This window comes from Ambystoma mexicanum, chromosome 7p (genome assembly GCF_040938575.1).
Source record: "Ambystoma mexicanum isolate Mex_15411 chromosome 7p, UKY_AmexF1_1, whole genome shotgun sequence".
In the NCBI taxonomy this organism is placed as follows: domain Eukaryota; kingdom Metazoa; phylum Chordata; class Amphibia; order Caudata; family Ambystomatidae; genus Ambystoma; species Ambystoma mexicanum.
In genome coordinates this window covers 62,582,599-62,600,583 of record NC_090939.1, presented here as the reverse complement: position 1 = coordinate 62,600,583, position 17,985 = coordinate 62,582,599, and positions in this window count along the sequence as shown.

The following is a 17,985-nucleotide window of genomic DNA, read 5'->3' as shown; positions in this document are numbered from 1 at the left end:
GGGATGCCGGAATTGTGCTCCAAGCAGCTGCAGTAAAACAGAGCATTTCACATGTAAATTAAATAAAAGAATGTCATTTCATTTTCCCCTCCAAAAGGGGCAGGATGCCAAGCGAAATGCCCACCACACTTTCAAGCTTGGGCATGGTGTTCTCATGTGCATGTACCATTCAGAAATAATATGCATATATTGTTAAATTGTGTGCTGTATAATATGTCATTTAAAGCAATTGTGTGTGAGTTGAAAGGCCATGTGCTGCTGGCCATTTCTTCAGATGTGAAACTAAACTCTAGGACCTGCCTCTGTTGCCCTTAGATTAAGGCCTGGTTGTCTTCATCCATCAGTGCCCTTCCTTAAAAATACAACCAGGAATACTTTTTAGATCAAGACCAGATGTAGTCAGATCTGTTCTGCAGCACTCCAGGTCACAAGTCCCATAAACAAAATCCATTAGTGCCCATTAGGCAGCTCTGCTTATGTCACATGCCTACAGAGGAGAACTGAAGCTTAAAAAAGTTGGGGACTCAGCAAAGGAGGAGTGAAACTGCACCTTGATTTAAAATGGGAGAAACACATTTTATCGCATAAAATGAAAAGCGTAAATCGCACAATGGTCATTCCAGGCTTTTATTAAAGGTAACAGTCAACCCCTTCCAACCATGCTAAAACGATTTTGGTGTGATAAACACAACTAAAGTTATACATTAAAATGTGATTACGGCTTCCCGTGATTCCCAGAGATGCGAAAGTTGCTAAAAGCATGCTGGTAATAATTAATATGACCCCCGTAAAGTGGCATATTTTTCACTGATATGGCTCCTAAGTAAAGGAAGAAAAACTGTTTCTCTGCACAGAAAGGGCATGCAGAGTCCAGATTAGTCTTAACTGATTCTCCTTAAAATATAGTTCTTAAAAATGTATTCATACATGTAAAGATTTGTAAATTCAGGGTACTTTCCAAGTGGAGATATTTTGTGAGCTCAATGCAGACTGAGCCCATCTGTCAAAGTGGGTTGATGAGGCTTTCTCCTCCCAAAGCTACCCCAAAGAACTCCCCCATCCCCTTGTCCTATCAGAACACAGGTGGGAGGGGGCAGTGGAGACTAGCCAATCCCTTTTGCAGGAATAATGACAAGTTAGTGATATTATTTGCCCTATAAATAAGCTAGTTTGCATCAGAACTGGAATTCTTCCACTAATTCCAAGAGTCGACCTGCTGCCGAAATCTTGCGAGAAACATCCCAGCAGAGAGAGGCCTAACCTTGCAGTGGAGACAGGAGCCAGGAGACATAGAAACTGACAGGGACCCCTTGAAGGAAAGAGAGGAGATCCTTGAATGACCCGCTTGCTGTCCCTGTGGTGTGTTCTGGTGCTCCCTGATGCCCAGTCAAGACAACTCCTATAAGTAGAACTACCCACAAAGTCCTATATTGTATAGACCCTATATTTTACAGCATTGTGTTAGTTATTTGCCATTGAAAATATCCTGTTTGCCTGTGTAGATCCTTAGCATATTCATCAAGGTAAATCAGTTAATGCCCCCATTTAATTCATGGGATCTGTATTGTTGGCATTTGAAACCAACAATCTTTTCCCAGGTTGTTGTGAGCCGGTATAGTCATAAATGTTTGCAAGAATAGTTAACCCCAACGCCTTGTTCCATGTGTGTGAGCAGGGTGTAAAAATCAAATTCCCCAGTTTCCCCTTCATGTTAAATCAATAATGGTAAGCCCAGCAGTGCCTGTGCATATGCAAGGTGCAAAATGAAATTCCCCCTGTGTACCCATTGTACTCTGCAAAACGAATTTCCCCTTGCTGTTCATTCTTTTTCACATGGCATCTGTGATTCCAACTCAAAATTGATTTTCCCATAGTGTTCTGATAAAAAAAACCTGTGTGTTATTGTAAGATGTAGCAAAACAATGTTTTCCCATTGCCTTTCTGTCCCCTATCTTCCCCTATTAGTTCTGTGATCAAATATTCCAAAATCCGATTTTCCCATTGTGTGATGACTAAGGCCCCAGAGCCCTGCCTATGCTTTTTAGGTGGGGAAAGACGAATTTCCATGGATTTTCTTCCTTTCATATTGAGTTTCTGTGACCTAGACCCCAAAGCCGATGTTCCCATTGTATTCCCAATCCCTGCCACTGCCTTCCATTCAAAAGAATCAATCCTAATTGATGTTTGGAGGGTGAGGGTTGCTGGGAGAAAACTTAACGAAATCTGCTATTACTGAATGTGTTAGATTACTATTTTCTTGTATTGAGGTGATTTAAAAGGAAACAATTGTTACTGCTTATCTCTGTGTTGGCGCTAAATGGAAGTCATTTTGTTCTTGTGTTTCCACAACATTGATGGCTGATATTCATCTATTTGTGATATTGGATTTAAATAAATTAATAAATCTATATTCTTAATACACACCGGCATGGTTCATAGTCCATTATGGCACTGGGTGCTTGTTGAGGGTGGGTGCGAGACGGGTTGGAGGCCTTACCACATTGAACTCTTTAAATAAAACAATATCAAAAGCGCTATATTGTGCGCCATATTCGTTGTGGGGTAAGGAGCTCCCTGACTTGGGTGTGACTGTGTAATAAACTGTGACAGAGTCTGCCTGCTGGGGCCGCTGAAGTCAGTGTAGAGGTGCAGCTGCATGACTCTGCAGGAAATCCCACCCTCTACCTCATGTATGCTGGAAGCCTGAGATTGGGTCATGCTTGACACCAGCAGCTGTGGCCATACCACTGAAAATATTCGAAGGAAGATACCCTCTGAGAAATCCCTATCAGATGTATTCCAGAAGAAACAACAATCTGAGGGAGGAACTCCCTGAAGGAATGTGAAACAGTGCGAAAGAGGAGCTGGTGATATCATCAGAGACGAGCGTGACGATCTGAGAAGACTGGCTGGAGAGAATGCATGGACCTTATAGAAACTGATGACGAAGTTAAGAATTGAGTAAACTTTCATGTGTAAAAAGAAGATTGCATGTTTGTGACGCACTGCAGAAAAAGGTAAGTTGTTCAATAAATGTACAGATGCAGCAATGCAACTAGACTAAGTGATCATAGGAGCTGTCTGTACGTAGTGAACAGACTGCAGGCAAAGCTGCCATTGTATAGAAACTGGACATTGGTGTCATGAATTTAGTAAGCCCAGACCCATGGAGAGGAAAGGCTGAGAACTGTGCCGCAGCAAGAATTAGCTAAGATCATGTATATGAATGGCGAGGCTGTCTGGCCTGGTACCAAAGCTGAAGCAGCCAAGGCCAGTTATCTATTCTTAAAGTCAGTGTATGTGAGAAGCTGAATCATCCCTTGTTAGGATGCAAAGAAAGATCACTAAGCGTGCCCAGTTTAACTCATTTAAGAAATTTAAATGCTGCACAATGGACCAAATTGTTTTCTCCTGTTACGTGAGTCAAAGATGAAAATAGAGTTGAGCGTGGAATTCCAGAACTACGATAGTGCGTGCTGGCATTCCCTTATATTCCCAGAGAAAAGAATGCTCTGCAAGGCCAAGTTCAAAGACATTCTTCATGGCAGAAGGCATGGGTGATTGGTGACGTTTGGGCTAATTGCGTGGGGAGGTAAAGTCAAGTCCACCTCCTGGCACCTGGGTCTGAGCTCATATGATGCTAAGTGAACTGAATGTTCCATACTTGGCACAAGCATGCCAATCAATTATAGAGGGCCGTATAATGAAGGGCCTTATAGTTTGAGAGCCAATGATATACTGTGTACTTAATAGTGTTGAAGATTACATGTTTTAGAGGTAGGCATAAGTTGTCCACCTGACAGTAGATATCCAATCACAATCCCACCCCATATAGAAAGTATACTTAGATGTTCCTCTTGAGCCTATCACAACCCCTCATAGGTTTTTCTCATTTGCCACGTAGTATGACATCACCTATGATGAATTTTTAGTATATGTGTTTTTATGGAATATACGAGTGCTCGAGCGAACGTCCGTTGATGTCCCTTGTAACTCCCTGTTTTAGATAATTGTTAATAAAACAGCACACTTTGCCATCTTCCTGAGTTGGTTCGATTATTTGGTGTCAGAGTTATTCTGCATCCCATCCATTGCATGCACACTATCTAAAGGGCCATGTGCTCAGAAGCCTTTCCTGAAACCGGTGACTTTAAAGTTTGACTGTGTGAAGAAAAATGTATTTGCACAAAAGCAGCAAAACTTTAAAGCTGCTTGCTTCAAGAAAGGCTTCCCTCAACTCTCTGCCTAACAAAAATCAATGGACACAACAGCCCCCTCCCCACGCATGTGTGCGGGCATTATATGTTCTTTCCCATCTGAGGGGAAGGGGCATCTGAGGGGAAGGGGCTGATGGGCACACTTGCTTTTTGTTAGGCAGAGACGGGAGGAAAGCCTTTTCTGAAGCTAGCAGTGCAAATTAGCTAATTGCGTGTGTATGTGTGTGTGTGCAAGGAGTGTGTATGTAATGTATGTGTGAATGAGTGTATGATGTATGGGGGCTGGGTGTGCATGTACATGAGCGAGTGTATGGTAAATGGGATGTTTAAATGAGAGAGGGACTGTGTATTTGTGTGTGCGCCGCCTATGTGTAATGCTGGGCTGCTACCATTTGATACTTGGGCCCCATGCCAGACAACCCTTGGGGTAGAACAGAGGGGGCAGAGGCTCCAAGTCTGCCATGCACATTTTCTAAAGTGGCCCCTCCCATCACCAGTTAACACCCGCCAAATGTAGATTTCGTTGCACCCCCGCTCCCAGCCTTCAGTTCCTGCACCTTGCAAAGATCATTCAGAATGCACGGAAGGAACATACCTCCCAGCCATCCGTGCAGTGTACCTGGCACTCCAGATCCTTCAGAAGGAGCATACCTCCCAGCCATCCGTGCCTGCACCTGGCACTCCAGATCCTTCAGAATGCACAGAAGGAACATGCCGCCAACCATCCATGCCCTACACCTTGCACCCCAGATCTTTCAGACTGCACAGAAGGACATACCTCCAGCCATCCGTGCCTGAACCATGTACCCAAGATCCTTCAGAATGCACGGAAGGACATACCTCCCAGCCATCCCTGAGCTGCAACTTGCACCCCAGATCCTTCAGAATGCAAGGACGGAACATACCTCCTAGACATCCCTGCACTGCACCTTGCACCCCAAACGCTTCAGAATGCACAGAAGGAACCATACCTCCAGCAATCCGTGCCTGAACCTTGCACCCCAGATCCTTCAGAATGCACAGAAGGAACCATACCTCCCAGCCATCCCTGCGTGCACCTTGGACTTCACATCCTCCAGAATGCATACAAGGACCATAACTCCCAGCCATCCGTGCACTGCACATTGCACTCCAGATCCTTCAGAATGCACAGAAGGAACCATACCTCCAGCCATCCGTGCATGCACCTTGCACACCAGATCCTTCAGAATGCACGGAAGGAACATACCTCCCAGCCATCTATGCCTGCACCTTGCACTCCAGATCCTTCAGAAAGCACGGAAGAAACATACCTCCAGCCATCCGTGCCGGTACCTTGCACCCGAGATCCTTCAGAATGCACAGAAGGAACCATACCTTCCAGCCCTCCGTTCCTGCACCTTGCACCCCCGATCCTTCAGAATGCATGGAAGGAACATACCTCCCAGCCATCCATGCCCTGCACCTCGCACCCCACATCCTTCAGAATGCGCAGAAGAAACGATACCTCCCAGGCATCCGTGCACTGTACCTTGCACTCCAGAGCCTTCATAATGCACAGAAGTAACCATACCTCCCAGCCATCTGTGCATGCACCTTGCACCCCAGATCCTTCAGAATTCACAGAAGAACATACCTCCCACCCATCTGTGTGCTGCACCTTGCACTCCAGATCCTTCGGAATGAACGGACGGAACATACCTCCCACGCATCCATAACCTACACCTTAACCCCAAATCCATCAGAATGCACGGAAGGAGCATACCTCACAGTCATCCGTGCACGCACCTTGCACCCCAAATCCTTCAGAATGCACAGAAGGAACCATACCTCCCAGACATCCGTGCACTGCACCTTACACTCCAGATCCTTCAGAATGCACAGAAGGAACATACCTCCCAGCCATCTGTGCATGCAACATCCACCACAGATCCTTCAGAATGCACAGAAGGAACATACCTCCCAGACATCCGTGCACGCACCTTGCACCCCAAATCCTTCAGAATGCATGGAAGGACCATACCTCTCAGCCATCCATGCCCTCCACCTTGCACTGCAGATCCTTCAGAATGCACAGAAGGAACATACCTCCAGCCATCCGTGCCTGCACCTTGCATTCCATATCCTTCAGAATGCACGGAAGAAACATACCTCCCAGCCATCCGTGCACTGCATCTTGCACTCCAGATCCTTCAGAATGCACTGAAGGAACATACCTCCCAGCTATCCCTGCACTGCACCTTGCACTCCAGATCCTTCAGAATGCACAGAAGGAACATACCTCCCACCCATCGGTGCACGCACCTTGCACTTCAGATCCTTCAGAATGCACAGAAGGAACATACCTCCCAGCCATTCGTGCACACACCTTGCACCCCAGATCCTTCAGAATATAGAGAAGGAACCATACCTTCCAGCCATCCGTGCACACACATTGCACTCCAGATCCTTCAGAATGCACGGAAGGAACATACCTCCTAGCCATCTGTGCACGCACCTTCCACCCCAGGTCCTTCAGAATGCACAGAAGGAACATACCTCCCAGTTATCCGTGCCTCCACCTTGCACTCCAGATCCTTCAGAATGCACGGAAGGAACATACCTCCCAGCCATCGGTGCACGCACCTTTCACTCCAGATCCTTCAGAATGCACGGAAGGAACATACCTCCAGCCATCTGTGCCTGCACCTTGTGCCACAGATCCTTCAGAATGCATGGAAGGAACATACCTCCCAGCCATCTGTGCACACACCTTGCACCCCATATCCTTCAGAATGTAGAGAAGGAACCATACCTCCCAGCCATCGATGCACGCACCTTGCACTCCAGATCCTTCAGAATGCATGCAAGGACATACCTCACAGACATCTGTGCACGCACCTTCCACCCCAGATCCTTCAGAATGCACAGAAGGAACATACCTCTGAGCCATCCATAACCTACACCCTGAACCTCAAATCCATCAGAATGCACGGAAGGAGCATACCTCCCAGTCATCTGTGCATGCACCTTGCACACCAGATCCTTCAGAATGCACAGAAGGAACATACCTCCCAGATATCCATGCACACACCTTGCAGCCCAGATCCTTCAGAATGCACAGAAGGAACCATACCTCCCAGACATCCGTGCACTGCACCTTACACTCCAGTTCCTTCAGAATGCACAGAAGGAACCATACCTCCCAGCCATCTGTGCACGCAACATCCACCCCAGATCCTTCAGAATGCACGGAAGGAACATACCTCCCAGCCATCTGTGCACACACCTTGCAACCCAGATTCTTCAGAATGTAGAGAAGGAACCATACCTCCCAGCCATCGATGCACGCACCTTGCACTCCAGCTCCTTCAGAATGCATGGAAGGACATACCTCCCAGACATCTGTGCATGCACCTTCTGTAAGATCAATCAAGGAATATCGAGGCTTAGTACCACCAAAAATTGGATCCGCCAGCCACGAAGTCAAAAAGTTATGAATATAACTTTATTCTGCACAGATTCAAACGTCTGGCTCCCAACACCTCGCAGTGTGTGCCAGAAAACACTGTGAGGCAGAAAACACTGTGAGGGGAGTGAGTACTGGTCATCACAAAACATGCAGTATTTATACACAGTCCTGGCCATAGCCCAGCCCATCTCCAAACGAATAGGTTACATATTCGGGTTTGTGCCCAGTTCGAATAACAAATATAGACTATTGGTTTGTACATCTGACATGTTGTCCCATCCTTGAAGATTCAATGGTGTTGTTGGTTCTCCAGCTTAGGTTGATCTTAGTTTCAAGAAACACATTCAATAGCTTATGGCTAAGGCACATAGTTCTAGTTTATCTACCATTCAATTCTTATGTTTGAATATGGCTAAGACTATTGATGCAGACAACACTTTAAATTGAATTTCACTTTGGCTCAAGGTTCCTTAAACATACTCACAAACTTTGTTGTAGTCAGCTGTGTGGATCTTTAGTTTTTAGAGTAAGTCCTATTTCAAGAAATGTACAAAGGATTCCTTCAAAAACACACAGCATTAGTTTACATGCATTGTATATCACTGTTTGAGGGAGGATGAGTTGTATAGACATAGATAGCACTTTGAATGAGAGTTCATTCTGACTACAAGGTCTGTTTGCACAGGACAATTAGTCTGCTCTGCCAGCCCCAGTGTTGACATAGGCTCAAAGGTCGTTTCTGCTTTGGCAGCTGAAAACATGGTTAATCATTACTGAACAGAGAGCAGAAGTTAGAATCAAGATGGAGGATATTTTCCAAAATGGCGTTTGAAGTCAATTCTAATTAACTGCAGGTTTTAATACAAATGCGAAATGGCTTAGGACAATATTCATAATCAGATGATATTTATGCGAATATGGTTTAATACTTCCACCCCAGATCCTTCAGAATGCACAGAAGTAACATACCTCCCAGCCATTTGTGCACGCACCTTGCACTCCAGATCCTTCAGAATGCACAGTACGAACCATACCTCACAGCCATCTGTGCAGGCACCTTGCACCCAGATCCTTCAAAATGCACGGAAGGACCATACCTCCCAGCTATCCATGCTTCCACCTTGCACCCCAGATCCTTCAGAATGCACAGAAGGAACATACCTCCCAGACATCCGTGCATGCACCTTGCTCCCTAGATCCTTCAGAATGCACAGAAGGAACATACCTCCCAGACATCCGTGCACACACCTTGCACCCCAGATCCTTCAGAATGCACAGAAGGAACATCCCTCCCAGACACCTGTGCACGCACCTTTCACCCCAGATCCTTCAGAAGTCACAGAAGTAACATACCTTCCAGCCATCCGTGCATGCACCTTGCACTCCAGATCCTTCAGAATGCACAGAAAGAACTTACCTCCCAGACAATTTTGCACGCACCTTCCAACACAGATCCTTCAGAATGCACAGAAGGACCATTCGGATCTCCGAGGCACTGGGCCTCTCACCACTGCAGGAGCAGTGACACCCTAGGAGACCCTAGGAGAAGCCAGGGATGCAACTCTGTGTTGCACTGGTCGCTGCACCTTCATTGGACACTTTCCGTCCAAAGCAGATTTAAATCTGCATTGCGCACCATAATTCGTCCCCAGCAGCAGAAAGACATCGTTTTCTTTAAAATCTGCATTTTCTTGCCAAAAATCGTCATCTGCTGCCAGTCGCCATTGGCCTCCACGAGGCATTTGCCTCTCCATGATGGCCGCCTGAAATTCGGCCATGGATTCTACAGCCTTCTGCAGGCTGCATTCGACCTGATTGGCTCCCGGAATCCCCTTCCTCCAGGCAGGAGAATGCCGGCACACCCACAAAGGCTGCCCAACAAGGCTGCCCTGTCTTGAGCCTGTCGTGAGCTGACGGGACTCGGGGCTATGAACGCTGCTCTACCATCATAAGTCCACCTGCAGAGCACTCATCTGGGTAAGTGTTCCAAGGTCCAACCCCTACCCATGCTCGCAACAGTACCTGAACCTTTGTGTTGTGCTAATCACGTGTGTCTTGCACTGCATATGACTTCTCGCCCCCTTGCATCCCTTATGACTCTGACCTCATATGCACACGAAGCATTGTTCCTATTTACTGTCTGCTCCCCATATTGTGAGATATCTTCAAATCCCTGAGAATTGTTAATGCTAAACTGCATCCGTCTTGTGCACCTGGGTCTGTCTATCCAACATGCTCCCACAGCCAGCCACTCTAGGCTTGTTGCACACGGCCACTGCCTGTCGTCCGGAAATTATTGCCCCTTGTCTGTTCCTCTTTAAGGCGCCATCACAGAATGCAGCCTGCGTATATTTCCATATTGACTGCTAACTTAATATGTACTTGTATTTGGACTGTGCATAACTGATTACTGGGCTGCAGCACCCACTTCTGTGTACCCTGTATTGCCCTGTTTTGCCCACTCGCTATACCTCCACAGATTGTCACCTTAGATCCGGTGCACACTGCCACTGTTAGCAAACTGTTAGGCAGTGCCCCGCTCTTGTGCACCTTAGTGTGCCTTCGCATAGCACATAGTCTCCTGTGTATATTGCCTTTCTGACTGTTAGCTTACTGGGCTTCTGGAATCAGACTGCGCATTTAAAATACTGTGCCGCAGTAACTAATTGGGCATAGTGCACTACCCTTTTTCACACAACTGCACCACCCTTTGGTCGCCTGCCACTGCATTTGCTACCTATTTGAGACCCCTTGGTAGCTTTCCACTGCATTCTGCTACCTATTTGAGACCCCTTGGTCATTTGCCACTGCATATTGCTACCTATTTTGAGACCCCTTGTTCGCTGCCAGTGTATCTTGCCACCTATCTGAGACTCCTGGTCGTTTGCCACTGTATATTGCTACCTACTTGAGACCCCTTGATCGTTTGCCAGTGTATCTTGATAGACCCCTTGGTCGCTTGCCACTTCACTCTACCAACTAACACCGCTATGACATCTATCATGTCTAGCACACTTATATGCTACTTAGCCATACTCTCTACACTTACCACCTTAGTTATCATGGGAACCCCCTACCACAAACTTCCTACAGAAAGGGCTATGACCAGAAAGATGCAAACACAGCTACCACAACAACAGCCTGCCCCCTTCACCCAGACTCAACCTAATCAGGCCTGCCCTATAGAATTAAGAAACCTCAGACTAGGCACCAGACTACCCAAACCACGACGCAGCCACCTACCTCACGGCCTCCCTAAAACGGAGCTAATACACGCCAGGCATAACACGGACTTAAGGAAACCCAGTCGCAATCAAACACCCGGTACTAAATCTCCAAAAACCGTGCCTAATAAGGTACACACTAGCAATAACCCTAAAACAATACACAACCTTAAAGGAGGTGTCATCAACGCTAGATCTCTAATAGCCCACGCCTCTGAAATTGCTGACATCATCACCTGCAACCAACTCGACTTCCTAGCAGTTACTGAAACATGGCTACACAAAGCTGTTGGCCCTGCCCTCCTGCTAGCCATTCCCCCGAGCTTCACCATCTTCAGAAAAGATAGAGAGATCTCCAAAGGAGGTGGCATAGCTCTGATTTGCAGAGCCAACCTCACCATTAAAGAAATAGACAGCATCACTATGCCATCAGCTGAACTACTCTCCCTAAAACTAGAAATGTCCGCTTCACGTACTATCACGGTACACCTCATCTACAGACCCCCTGGTCCACTAGGTATCTTTGAATAAGACGTAACCACCCTCTTAAACACCAATGACAAACCGGGAACACAAATCATTCTACTAGGCGATTTCAACGTAGGCTACAATGACCCCAAAGACACCAATGCCTCCACCATAGCCAATACCATCTTGGAAGTAGGTCTAACCATACAGAATAACGGCCCCACGCATTCTAAAGGCCGCACATTGGACTGGGTTGCAGACATCAACTGTGATTCCCTCATAACAGCCATCAAACCATGCATATGGACTGATCACTACTTGATCTCATTGACCATTTCAGACATTCCCCAACCTAAATCCACCAAACTACTTGCTCCTCCTGCCCTCACCCGCTGTAAAAAAAATAACATTCCCAAACCTCCTCCCACTGATCCAACCTATCACTAATCACTCCAGCCTAAACATTAACCCTAATAACCTAGCTGACCTGTACAACAACTCAGCAATTGACGCCATTGCGCTGCTGAAGCTCACCAAATCTAAACCTATTGCCCATCTTAATACTTGGTTCACTCCTACGCTAAAAGCCCTACGCAAGGAGAAACGACATGCAGAAGCCTGTTGGAGAAACAACCCTTCTGCCCATAACAAAAGCCTCCTCACTACCCTTACCAACAACTACAAAAAACAAATCATTCAGGCAAAAAAAGATACCTTTAATGACAGAATCAAAAAAGCAAACTCGAACACCAGGGAAATCTTCTCTATCCTGAGAGAATTAGAATCCCCAATTGCACCCATAGACTCTTGCACCAAAGACAAAGCCTGGTGCACAGACATTCAAAAGGCCTTGTGCAACAAAATCACAATGTTACAAGACAAAATATCAGCCAAAAAATCCTCCCTCCACAACATTGCCCTCTCCACGCAAGAAACCATCCTTCAGGAACTTGCCGCCAACCAAACGAAACCTCTTAACCAATTCAGTTTTAGAGCCATCTCCACTGCAGAAACTAAGAACATCATCACGTCTCTTAAACCCTCGCAATGCCTTGGTGACACCTGTCCAGCCCCAATTATTAAAGAGGCTGCCCATGAACTAGCCCCTTTCATCATATCATTTATCAACGCATCATTCAAATCATGTTCTGTGCCAACCAACCTCAAAGATGCCTGGATGCTACCTCTCCTGAAAAAAGCAAATCTGGACCCTAATTTCCCAATGAACTATAGGCCCATAACAACTGTGCCATTCCGCTTCAAAATCTTAGATAAAGCAGCATACCTACAAATCCAATCTTACCTGGAGACTAACAATTTACTAGGGACTAGACAATCAGGATTTAGGCCGAGACATGGAACCGAAACGGCTCTCCTTGATCTTAAAAACCAACTAGATGAACGTAAAGATAGAGGAGACATTGCTATTCTCCTACTCTTAGACCTATCAGCCGCCTTCGACCTGGTAGATCATAAGGTACTTTGTAACCACCTTAAATCAGCGGCCAACTACTCCACAAAAGCCACGGCCTGGATAAACTCATTCCTGGATAAGAGAACCATAAGAGTCTTCTCACCCACATCAGCAGTAGATCCAGTCCCCATCACCTGTGGCGTCCCGCAAGGGTCATGTGTTTCCCCCACTTTGTACAATATTTTTACAAAGCCTCTCTTTGACATATTGGACAAACTAGGGGTCTCATATACCAACTACGCTGATGACACCCAAATTCTTATCCCAATCAAGGGAGACTACGACAATGACACTAGCCACATCAATAAAATCTACCAAATTATCCAAACCTGGATGGCCACACATGGCCTTTGTCTCAACGACGACAAGACCGAGCTCTTAATCATCGGGTCTACCAGTAAACTTAACAAATTATCCGATTCATACAACTCCATTACTATTGACGGTATCAAAATCAAGGTAGCCAAGGAAGTCAAAACCCTAGGATTCCACCTAGACTCAGCTCTTACCCTTGACAAGCAAGTTAACGCTACAGCCTCTGCTACCAGCTACACTTGCAAACTTATCCATGCATGCAAACCATACCTATCCACGGACAGCTGTACCACCATTGCACAAGCCCTCATCCTCTCCAAAATAGACTACTGTAATGCACTGTACCTAGGCACCAGTAAACACAACACCAACAAACTCCAAACCCTGCAGAACAACGCCCTTAGAACAGCACTAGGAATCCCTAAAGGGCAGCACATATCTGATCAAAGAAGAGCTGTCAACTGGCTGGCCATCAACGACCGTATGAAACTCAAAACTTTGAATATTACACATAACTGTCTGAACAACAAAGCACCTGCATACCTTACAGAGAGATTCACCAAGCACACCTCCGAACGCCCCATCAGAAAGGCCCACACAAATAGTATTAAAATCCCCAACTTCAAACTGAAAAGAACTGGAGGGTCCAGCTTCCCAGTACTAGCAGATCATCTCTGGAACTCTATCCCAGACTCACTTAGAGCTACTCCTTCCCTACATGTGTTCAAAGCTAACGTCAAATTATGGCTTCATACTAACGACTGCTAAATGCCTCAACTGCATCAAATATTGTGTACATCCAATGGAAATATATGAAACATATCCTACCTGCAAGCCATGTGACATTGCAATCCATGTGTCATCGTAATATAAGTATTGCCTGACATATGAACCTGTTACATAAGAAATTGTAAATATTCTTGGACTTTGTAACATAAGAAATGCCCGATATATGATCCTGTAATATAAGAAATTGTATAATATTCTTGTACCTGTAATATAAGAAATTGTATAACATTCTTGTACCTGTAACCCAAGTTTTTATTTCTTTGCAAGCGCCCAGTTGCTTAACGGCCAGGTGCGCTCTATAAATAAATAAACAAACAATACCTCCCAGCCATCCGTGCATTGTACCTGGCACTCCAGATCCTTCAGAATGCACAGAAGGAACATACCTCCCGTGCACCCAACTTGCACCCCAGATCCTTCAGAATGCATGGAAGAACCATACCTCCCAGCCATCCGTGGACTGTACCTGGCACTCCAGATCCTTCAGAATGCACAGAAGGAACATACCTCCCGTGCACCCAACTTGCACCCCAGATCCTTCAAAATGCACGGTAAGAACCATACCTCCCAGCCACTCGTGCCGGCATTGGCGACTCCCTTCAGGGCGTTATGTATCATCAGGGCCCTCGCTTCCTGCACGAGTAACTTGCCTTCTATATTCCCCTCCCCCACCCCAGATCACTTCAATCTGGGCAAGAGGTCATTCAGTGTATTTCAGACTAGCCAAATGCGGAGCCAGGTGCTTTCTCGTTCCAGCAGCCTACCAGTGAACGTTCAGGGCTCTTCTTAAAACAAATCTCTTTCCTCTTTAGCGTGACACCCCTGCTGTTTTTATATTGTATAAAGTTGGGGTGTTAGCGGCGCCAAGATGCCTTTTCAAGGCAAATTCTCTGGTGTACAAAAGCTTCTTACCATAACATACCATACCAGTCTTGCATTGTCCTTTCACAAACCCATGTGCATTGGTCCAATGGATACAAATTAAGACTATATCTCCCAGAATGCATTGGCATGTTAAATGAAAGAATGGAGCAGTGGTTTTTCTGGTGATGAGGTGCCATCTGACCTTAAATCCTCTGTGAACAAAAGATAAACCTGAACAATGCTGGCAGCAAAAAAGCTCTTCTTTCCAGGCACCTGCAGCGTTTAGAAGGCTTCAGTTGCTCAGATATGGAGACCAGAAGGTAAGAAGGTGCAATGTGGCAAGCAGGCTCCAGTCCATGCTTCATCTGGGAGCCAATGATGATAGGTCCAAGGTGTAGGCTTTTCTGATCCACTAAGGTAAGCATGCACACAATAAAAGCCCTGTCCTAACACAGGAGCTCTGCAGCTCAAACAGCACAGGTGCCATGTAAAGATTGCAATGGCCAGGGTGTGTCCTAACACCAGGGCTTTAAGCAGGGTAAGAAATCGAGGAGGGGGGGGGACCTCATTTGGGGGCGTGGCTTGTGGGTTGGGCGTGGCCTTAAAAACGTATACAAACCATAGTAATTTACGCAAACATTTCATATATTTGTATGTGTACCTTTTTTGTGTGGTATGCAAGCCATTTTTTATAAACATAGAAATATGTAGCTAATTGAGGGGAGGGCTTAGTTGCCCCACTGGTGTTAAGTGCCCTATCACTCTCCTTCACGGTTCTATACTGATATGGAACTTATACTTAGATATTCACTTAGAGCCAATCACTCCCTCCGATAGGTTTTGTAGTTTGCCACGTAGGTAGTGACGCAGGTCAATATATCACTGATGATGATTTTATACAATATAAACTCAGTTTCAACTAGAATGAGTCGAGTAAGAGGACCGAACGAATGCTGATTTTCATTGTACTCCCTGTTTTATATACTTGTTAACAAAATGGACTCCCCTTTTGCCAAACTCCCTGAGTCATTTCGATTATTGATGTATGAATAAAATCTGCATCCCATCCATCTCCAGGCACTGGCGTAACAGGGGCCCCCACAGTCCCTGTGGTGCGGTGCCGGTGCGTCCGTGAAAACTCTGCGGATGGGTGCCGTCCTGCCCGGCAGGTCTGACCTGCGGGACGGAAACCTCCCGCAGAGCTGTAATATGCCAGTCCGGAAACAACGGTGCCGGTAAGCTTACGGGCACCATTGTTTCCAGACCGTCATCATTGTAATGAGTCTCAATTTCTTTTTGAAGTATTAGGGCTCCCCTCAACCCCATGACGTGTGCGTGTGTGAGTGTATGGTGAAAGAGTGCACACTCAAATATATAGGTGGCTGCCTGTGTGAGTGTATGGTGAAAGGGTTCACACTTTAATGTACGGGTGACTGTCTGGGTGTGCCTGTATGGTGAAAGGGTGAACACTTAAATGTATAGGTGGATGCCTGTGTGAGTGTATGGTGAAAGGGTGCACACTTAAATGTATAGCTGGGCGCCTGGGTGTGTGTGCCTGTATGGTGAAAGGGTGCACACTTAAATGTATGGGTGACTGCCTGGGTGTGCCTGTATGGTGAAAGGGTGCACACTTAAATGTATGGATGGCTGCCTGGGTGTGCCTGTATGGTGAAAGAATGCACACTTAAATGTATGGATGGCTGGGTGTGCGTGTGTGTATATGGTAAATGGTGTGTTTGCTTGCGTTCAGGGGCCCAACAAAACCTACATTTCGGAGGGCTAACCCTTCAAATGGCGATTGAGGCGCTAAATTCATGGGCGGAGGGGGGCAAACTTATTGGTTTGGGTGCATCTAATTTCTTTACTCATTTTAATGAGACTATTCTAGTGCAGCTTCAATGTTACAAGCAGTTAACTCTCTCGTTTAAGGTTGAAAGCACCCACTTATGGACTGCTGTGAGAATGAGTGGTCTCCTGTTCCCTCTCTACCCTTCCAATCACTCCCCTGGCATGCAAGTATGAAACCCACATCACGATTTCAATTGCCTAAAAACGTTGGCATTTGAATGCAGGTACTAACGGTGAAATGCATTATGTTAGTAATTGCTGGGCTCTTGTTAACAGCGAAACCCAGGTGCCATTTAAGATCTATGTCCTGTTCTGTCTGGCAACTGCTCTGAAGGTCAGTCAGGTCGAGTCAACATAGCTGAAAATTTCGGGGGGAAGTGCTGAATTCCAGTCAACTCAATGGTGTTGCACCAATACTTGTGTTTAATGCCTTGATTACTCATTACTCCTAGCCCTATTCTTCCTCGCCCCAGTGTGTATATGACAGTACTTGTGTATAAGGCCCTCTGCCTCATACACAAGTACTGGGATGAGGTAGAGGTACATGCAGGTAATGCCTGACTTAGCTCCCTGTAATCATCATTACACCTAGTCCCACTCTTCCTCATCCCAGTACTTACCTATGAGGCAAAGAGCCTCATACGTAAGCTCTGGGACAAGGAGGAGGGACGTGGAGGTAATTCCGGGCCCAGGAGCTGATTTTGGAGGTTAGAGTAGCGGTTGGGAGGAAGAGGGGATGTGTGGGGGCGGTGGGCGATTGTGCAACAGATCATAATGGCTGTCCATGTCCAGGATACGCAGGCATGATATGTGGTATTAGTGGCTAGAGAGGCATTTTGGTGCAGCCAGTCTAGTCATTCCTCAGTTTGATATGACTTTTTTTAACTGGGCATTTCTGATAAAGCAGTCCTGCTAAGTGAATTACCTGGCTAGACTGCCATTTGGGTGTTTCCAGTCTAGCCATATCTTACTGCGGCATTGTATATTTTTTTGGACATCTGTGATCAAATTATATGATATAAGTCATTTATAACACGCCTGTGCACAAGTGTTTCTAGGCACGACAAGACAAGGGAGGGAAGATAGAGGGAGGACAAGACAAACAACCTTACTAGGCCTTTGGTCATTCAGATCGTGAAAGTGCGAGAATGAGAAGTGCAAGGGGAACGGGAGGGGGGAAGTGCAAGGAACAGGAGAGGGAACAACAGGGCAGTAATGCTCTGAGTAAGTGCAACCAGGGCAGCACAGCTCTGGGTAGTGCAAGGAGAACAAGGGACTGCAGGGTTACATTTACAGCCCCTAAGTGCGTGGTAGGCCCAGAGGCAGTGCAATGGTGACTGATCAAGAAAGAGTCTG